The sequence below is a fragment of the Stegostoma tigrinum genome, chromosome 34 (assembly GCF_030684315.1).
Source record: "Stegostoma tigrinum isolate sSteTig4 chromosome 34, sSteTig4.hap1, whole genome shotgun sequence".
Lineage (NCBI taxonomy): Eukaryota > Metazoa > Chordata > Chondrichthyes > Orectolobiformes > Stegostomatidae > Stegostoma > Stegostoma tigrinum.
The window spans coordinates 22,995,556-23,004,188 of record NC_081387.1 but is presented as its reverse complement, the minus strand read 5'-3'; positions in this window follow the sequence as shown (position 1 = coordinate 23,004,188).

Genomic DNA, 8,633 nt, shown 5'->3' with positions numbered 1-8,633 from the left:
CCACAATCTGATCGAACATTTTCCGCCTTTTCTCGGACAAATGTGTGAAAAATAAAGACGTTCACAACGACAGCCCCTCCCTGAAAACATTTACTTTCGTTTTCACTGAATTCGCTCTTTGGCTTTTGCTCCCTCCTTCGAACAGATGTGTCACTGCGGGGAAGTTTCACTTTCATTTATAATTCACCGAAAATCATTAATGTTAATAAAATTAATGCATCACCTCCGGGCATGTATTTAATGGATAAAGTGAAGTTTGTGTGAATACATCTCACTGTGGGACCAGAATTATTTTCCAGGCGACGCTTTGAATTCCAGCCTTTGCGCTGGGACCTGTATTGGGGCAGAGTTTGGGAACCACTTGTCACTCCACAGCATTAAATCTTGATTGATTGATTTTGATTTACTGTTGTCACATCTACCTAAGTACAGTGAAAAGCTTAGATTGCGAGCAGTACAGAGAAGTCAAAGTAAGCAAGGAAATACAGATCATCGGGTGCTGCGACAAGTGAAACAGAATACACTGCACAAGAGGTGCATGAAGCAACAGTGACATTAATAACACCAACATTATTTGGAAACGGCCATGCATCAGTCCAATATCAGCAGGGAAGAAGTTATTCTTGAACCTAATGATACATGTGTTTAAGCTTCTGCTTCTTCTGCTCGATGGAACAGCTTGTCAGACAGCAGTCACTACATCTGCAAGAGAAATTCACAGCCTCAAAACAACCCGTACAGTAATTGATTCCTCAGCTGTTGGAAACATTCTGCTGCCTTTTTATAAACTGTACTCAAATGATTAGAAAGTTAGCACATGGTGCAAAGATAAAATGGGCTTGACACTGAACTACTGCCCATTCTGATCAGATATATATCTTTGCTTTCCTGTCCTCCTGACCTGTCATACAACTGTTTTCCACTTTATCCTTGGGGATGGATATCACTGGCAAGTGATTTGACGTCAGCCTGACTCGGTCCTTCTTGAAACATTGGGAAAGGTTTGACAGAACTGAGGGGCTGGTTTGACAAGTCGTTCTCAAACTGCTTAGCTTGAAGGCCCTGAATCAGTAATCATCAACCACCAACAAACCACCCCGCCCAAACTCACACACAAACTCACACACACACACACAAACACACACACAAGCACACACACACAGACACACACACAGACACACAAACACACACACAAGCACACACACACAGACACACAAACACACACACACACACACACAAACACACACACACACACACACACACAGCTAAATTAGAATTGTCATAACTTGGACATATTCCTTATAAAGAATGTTTTACTAATGTTGTTAACAAAACTAATTTTCCATTTCCTGACAGATATGACTGAGTTGGGTGCGTCGTGTTTGTTTCTCCTTAGGAAGGGAACAGAGACAGTGAGGTCAGTGAGAGGCTCCCAACTGCACTCAGTAAGAGATGTTATTGTGTTGTCAGAGAGAAATAACTAAGTGATTTCTTTCTTTATTGAAACAGTTTTACTTCAAATAGAAAAATTAAAATTCTGATTTGGTAAGTTACTGCAAATGAAACAGTATGAAAATGTACGACCTCGAGCATGTGTTACTTTCTTATTCATTCATGGCTTGTGCGCATTGTTGGCAAGGGCAGCATTTATTGCCCATCCCTAAATGCCCAGAGGGCAGTTAAGAGTCAACCACATTGCTGTGGGCCTGGAGTCAAATGTAGTCCAGACCAGGTAAGGGTGGCAGTATCCTTCCCTAAAGGACATTAGTGAACCACGTGGGTTTTTCTGACAATTGGCAATGGATACATGGTCATCATGAGACGTTTAATTCTAGATTTTTAAAATTGAATTCAACTTCCACCATCTGCCATGGCGGGATTTGAACGCAAGTTTCCTGAACATTAATCTAGGCCTCTGGCTTAACAGTGCAGTGAGAATAGCAATTAGGCCATTGCCTCTTATGTCCAGGTATTAACTGACTGGGGCAATAACTGCCAAGAGCAGTGGGTGGTTTGAGCATTATGTCAAATTTACTACTTCTTATGATTTCAAAATATTGTTGAGAGATATGTCCAAACTTGCAACCTCATTAGTTAAATAAAGCACAATAGAGACAGCAGGGAGGTGATGTGTTGGAGCTGTAGTATGTGAGTGCTGGTGATTACCTGTGTGACCTACAGCAACCACATCTGCAGTAAGGCACAGGGTCACAGAATGGTTACAGTGCAGGACCATTTCACATATGTGCTGCTCTCCACGGGAGAAGTTTATCTTGTGACACCCCCAATCCCAATCATCCCCCATCGATCCTTTGAATGTACCTGCCTCCACCACACCGTCAGTCACTGAATTTCAGAACTTAACCACCCACACTGTGTCTAAGCATTTTCCCTCAAGTTCCCCATTTTTTTTTGCCTACGACTGATTCTCAATTTTGATGTTGATCCTTCCACCAACTGGGACAGTTTCTTCCTATCTAACCTTCCCCAAAACCCTCATGATACAGGAGTAGACCTTTCCAGACTGACTTTGTTTTTCAGTCTGTGCTGGGAAGTCATGTGAGAGAGAAGCATGTATTAAGTTTCAAAGTGCTGACAACTCTTTTGACAAAGTAACATGCGAAGCAGTGTTTTTGACAAAAGGGGCTCAATAGAATGAAATTATTTTAGAATAAGAAGTTATGAAGTTACTATTGATCCCAGACTGGAGTGTTGGGATACAGTCAATAGAAAAGACGGGAAGGTAATGTTTTCAAAGCTTAAAGAGAAGGAATTGATGCTGTGTCAAGGATTGAATAACGCTGGATGAAAATGAAGTTAGGAGTAGAATAAGAATAATACTTAGAAAAGAACTATCTATTGTTCCAACAGATGAGTTAATATTTTAATTAATGAAGCCCATCAAAGTATTTACAAGTCAGGAGGGAATCTGGGATGCACTGCCTTGGAGGGTAGCAGTCGATGCAGGAAGCCTCATAACATTTTAAAATTTATTGAAATGGCATAACATTCACACTATGGGCCGAGTGGTGGAAAATGGGATTATTGTAGGCAGAAGATTTTCTTTGCTGGTAGTGACTCGATAAGCCTCCTCTGTATTGCATGACTGAGCAGAAATTAGAAACAGAATACAAAATAATGGTCGAAAGTTGAAGCTTAATGCTGTCTGTCTGAATGCATGACTTTTGAACAAGATAGATCAATAGAAATAGATGAATATGAAGTAGTGATCACAATGAGGTAGAATTTCAAATCCAAGAAGAAAGTCTGCTACTAATTTTCAAACCAGCGTCCTCAATTTAACAAGGACAGTCACAGAAGGATGGAGAAAGTTGCCTAAAATGGGCAAAGAAAATGGATCATGACAAAGGTCTGGAGATAAGTAGTGAAAGATATTTAAGCAAAAATAATGAGAAAGATAAACTGCCGTTGGCTAACAAATATTACCAATGAGGGGATCCAATTAAAAATGAAGATATACAAAGCAGCAAAAACTAATGCTCAGCCTGATGGCTGAGATTCATCCTCAAATTGAGAAAGGAGGATTCTGGGAAGGCAATGTGAAGGGTAACATCAAATTGAAAGAAAACATACATATAATGTATCAAACATGATTTGTAGGCCAGAGGACTGGGAAAACCTTAAAATCCAACAAAACATGGCTAACTAAAGAATAAAGAGGGGAATATTAACTTTGAGGGTAAACTTGTAAGTAACATCAAATGGACAGCAAAGATCGTAAAATCAGACAGTGCAGAATAGGTTCCTGGGCCTATCAAGTCTATCCTGCCAAAAATATACTGCTCTCCAGACAAGTCCCACTTTCCCTCATGATCCCACAGTAATCCAGCTGTGGTCGAACCAAATTCCCACACAGATCCAGCACCACCTCCCTGTTCTTTTAATTTTTATCACAATCATAAAGACAAGAGTCCTGGACCCCTTCTTAATGACCTGATTACACTGTCCTGCCACAGTCAGAGGTCTGCGGACAAGTATCCGAAGATCACTCTGTTCCTCTGAGCTTCCAGTGTCTTGCCATTTATTGAGTACTCCTTCACCTCATTTTCTTGCCAAAGTGCATCACCTCACATTTGTCAGGATTAACATCTACCACTGATCTGCCCATCTTCCCTCCCATAACTTAACACTTCCTTGTTGTCAATCACCTGCACAATTTTTGTGTATTCTGTAAACTTGCTTATCAACCGCCCACATTCCCATCTCCATAGAACATAGAACATAGAACATTACAGCACAGTACAGGCCCTTTGGCCCTCAATGTTGTGCCGACCCGTCATACCAATCTCAAGCCCATCTAACCTACACTATTCCATGTACGTCCATATGCTTGTCCAATGACGACTTAAATGTACCTAAAGTTGGCGAATCTACTACTGTTGCAGGCAAAGCGTTCCATTCCCTTACTACTCTCTGAGTAAAGAAACTACCTCGAACATCTGTCCTAGATCTTTCATCCCTCAATTTAAAGCTATGCCCCCTCATGCTCGCCGTCACCATCCTAGGAAAAAGGCTCTCCCTATCCACACCATCTAACCCTCTGATTATTTTATATGTTTCAATTAAGTCACCTCTCAACCTTCTTCTCTCTAATGAAAACAGCCTCAAGTCCCTCAGCCTTTCCTCGTAAGACCTTCCCTCCATACCAGGCAACATCCTCGTAAATCTCCTCTGCACCCTTTCCAAAGCTTCCACATCCTTCTTATAATGCGGTGACCAGAACTGTACACAATACCCCAAGTGCGGCCGCACCAGAGTTTTGTACAGCTTCACCATAACCTCTTGGTTCCGGAACTCGATCCTTCTATTAATAAAAGCTAAAACACTGTATGCCTTCTTAACAGCCCTGTCAGCCTGGGTGGCAACTTTCAAGGATCTGTGGACATGGGCACCGAGATCTCTCTGCTCATCTACACTACTAAGAATCTTACCATTAGCCCTGTACTTTGCCTTCTGGTTACTCCTACCAAAGTGCATCACCTCACACTTGTCTGCATTAAACTCCATTTGCCACCTCTCAGTCCAACTCTGCAGCTTATCTATGTCTCTCTGCAACCTACGGCATCCTTCGTCACTATCCACAACTCCACCGACCTTAGTGTCGTCTGCAAATTTACTAACGCATCCTTCTACGCCCTCATCCAGGTCATTTCTAAAAATGACAAACAGCAGTGGACCCAACACCGACCCTTGCGATACACCACTAGTAACTGGTCTCCAGGATGAACATTTCCCATCAACTACCACCCTCTGTCTTCCTTCAGCAAGCCAATTTCCGATCCAAACTGCTATATCTCCCACAATCCCATTCCTCCGCATTTTGTACAATAGCCTATTGTGGGGAACCTTATTGGACGCCTTGCTGAAATCCATATACACCACATCAACCGGTTTACTCTCATCTACCTGTTTGGTCACCTTCTCAAAGAACTCAATCATTTACGAATATCAGAAACGTTACGGAATCTAGCTCTGGTCCCTGTAGCACACCTCTGTAAGCAGGTTCTGCTACATGTCTCTCTCTTACTTTTGATCCAGTCCTGAATATTCATAAACATCCAGGATTCGCCAGGTTTGTTGCTCCTACATTTCACCCTGAAAGGGAATGTATTGCCCCAGCACCTTTCTGAATGCCTCCCACTGCTCTCCTGTTGATTTACCCTCAAGTAGCTGTTCCCGGTCTAATTTCACCAGATCCTGCCTTATTTTTATAAAATCAGCCTGACCCCAATTCAAAACCATTTTTTTGTAGGCTCTCTTTCTCCTTTTCCATAAAAAATTTAAAATATACAGTGTTACGATCGCTATCACTAAAATGATCCCCAGCTGTGATCCAGAACCCCCGGCTGGCTTCATTCACCAGAATTGCACACCATCGCTGAATTCCCCATGACCAACATCCAGGGGCTTAGCATTAACCAGAAACTCAACTGGACTTGCCACATAAACAAGAACACACAAGAGTTGGTCAGATGCTGTGGGTACTCTTGACGCCCCAAAACCTGTCCACCACCTCCAAGGACAAGTCAGGATTGTAATGGAATACTCCTCAATTGGCTGCGTGTGTTCAGCTCCAGCAACACTCCATAAGCAACTGCTGCAAGTTGCCTCTGAGCCCCCGCAGTTGGTGAAGATGGACAACAGCACCTTCTCCATAATAATCCTCAACATTGGTGCCCTGCAAGGCTGCACGCTTTGCCCCCTCTGGTACTCCGTGTACATACGTGACTGTGTGGCCAAATTCCGTGCAAATGCCACGTCCACGTTCACAAGCGGCACCACTGTTGTGGGCCAGATAACAAACAATGTGAGACAGAATACAGAAAAGAGATAGAGTGATTCGTGGTATGGTGCAAAGATAACAATATCTCGCTTAATGTCAGCAAAACTTAAGAGCGCTTCGTTCCTTCCCAGTTTTAGCACACACCCCAGGCCCTCAGAACAAAATTCCCTGCACTGTCAAGTCATCCGTCCTGTCAGTGAAGAGAACAAGGATCTATCAGGCCAGTTTTCAAAGAACATGGCCCTCGTTCTTAATCTGATTCATGTTGGTTCCTGAGGGCAGTTTGAACTGGTCAGAGATATTAACCCAGTCTTTACACTAACAGTGAATCCAAGCTGGAGACAGCGATGGGGTCGACGTGCAGGAGATATTCATCTCAGTGCCTCCACAACCTGAGACCTTCCCCCCTCACATTCCCCCCATCCTGGGGGTGATGGGATTCAGGAAAAGGTCCTACACAACACACCTGGAGGACAGGGGAGAGAGGGCAGCCCTGCCTGGCTGGGACAGCTTTCTGATTCCCACCCACTGATGGCAACTGGGTCACTGCTGTTTGTGTGGGACAGTTCTATCCAAGTGCTTCCCCCCCCACCCCCCAAACCCCATGTTACAGAGTGTGTCCACTCTGTCAGTTGTGGGAGATTCTGTCAAAGGCCTTTCTCCTGGACCAGGCAGATGAGGCAAGTGCCCACAGCCCCTGACCATCACATGGGCAATGCTATCCCTGAGGAAGGCGAGGCTGTCGGAGATGGTCTTGTTGGATACAGCACAGGTCTGTGTGAATAGATCGGCTCAAATTTCACACAGTCACAGAATGATGCTGATGCAGAGGGAGGCCATTCTGCCCATCGTGCCTGCACCATCTCCAACATTGTGTCTGGGTCTATGATCTAGGGCCAATCTCCTGCCTTTTCCCCATATCCCTGCACACCATTATCATCCAAAACACCATCCCATGCTCTTTCCAAATCCCCAACTGAGTCTGCCTCCACCACATTTCCAGGAGCACATTCCAGGCTCGAACTACTCGCTGTGTGAAAGTGTTTTTCCTCACAGTATCCTCGCTTCCCTTGTCCATCTCTCTAAAATGTACAAATTAAATATTTACACAGGGGAAGGGAAAGTTAGCGCATCAATTCTCTTTAAAGCCCCGACTTAAACAAAGCAGCAAACTGCAATCAATGTGGATGGAGGAATGGCTGAACATTAACTTTCTGCTTTAAAGGTCTGTTCCCGGGGATGAAAACACACAACTGTCTCCGGGATTGAATTATTTGCCTTTAAACAGAAACCCCAGTGGGTCATGTTCCATCTCATGGCCCTCACTCTGTTCCTCCTTTTCACTTCCGCCTCCCTTTCCAGTCGCTGTGTCTGACCCTGAGAGGTGAATGTAACACATTGCCTCTCCCTCCTGTTCCCTTATACTGACAGGAACCAGCTCCAGGCTCTGTGCAGCTGATCAGAGACACTGGAGAAAGGTTTCACCTTTTCACTGCACAATCCCCAGCCGCTCCCCGTTCAACTCCTTGGATTTGATTGGGATCTTTCAGCGGGAATAAACTCCACCTGATCCCACTGGGAATGAGCCCTTCCTGAAATTAAAGAGGGTTTCAGACTCATCTCTAACTTTCCCACAATCTGACCAAAGACTTTCAGTCCTGAAGAAGGGTCACTGGACTCTTGTTTTTTTTTAAATTTCTGATTCCTACCATGCCCAGTATTGAACCCTGTTCCTTCTGGTTCTCTGTACACAGATGCTGACTGACCTGCTGGGGATTGGCAGCATTTTCTGATGTTATTTCTGTTTGACACCAACCCCAGGATTTCACTGTGTAATACCGCCACCTGCTGGATGTAATTGTCACTGAATCACTGACAGCCGCAGTACCATGTCCCGCCAGGCGGTGGCGGTCCTGTACCGTGTTTTAAAAAAGATTCGCTGATCATCGATCAATTTGTGAATTGACTGAAAATTGAAAGAAAAAGCTTTCAGGGATGAGCTGTTGTTGGGAATGTGTTTACTCTCTGCATATATTTTGGAGAAAAGGTGGGAAGTGTCCGCACCAGAAACAGAAAATGCTGCAATTTCTCAGCAGGTCAGGCAGCATCTGTGTGGAGAGAACTGGAGTGAAATCCTGGGAATGCTGGAAATCCTGGGAGAGAGTGGATCTTGTGTAACTCCCTTCCCCAATGACACAGGCAGCTTAATGGAGCGCTATGTAAATGCAGCTCTGTCACCCTGTCAGTGTTGGATTTCTCCCTCAGGATTTTCATGTTCTGGGTGCAGAGTGAGAAATGGAAACACAGAGAAATCCCAGATCCAGACTGG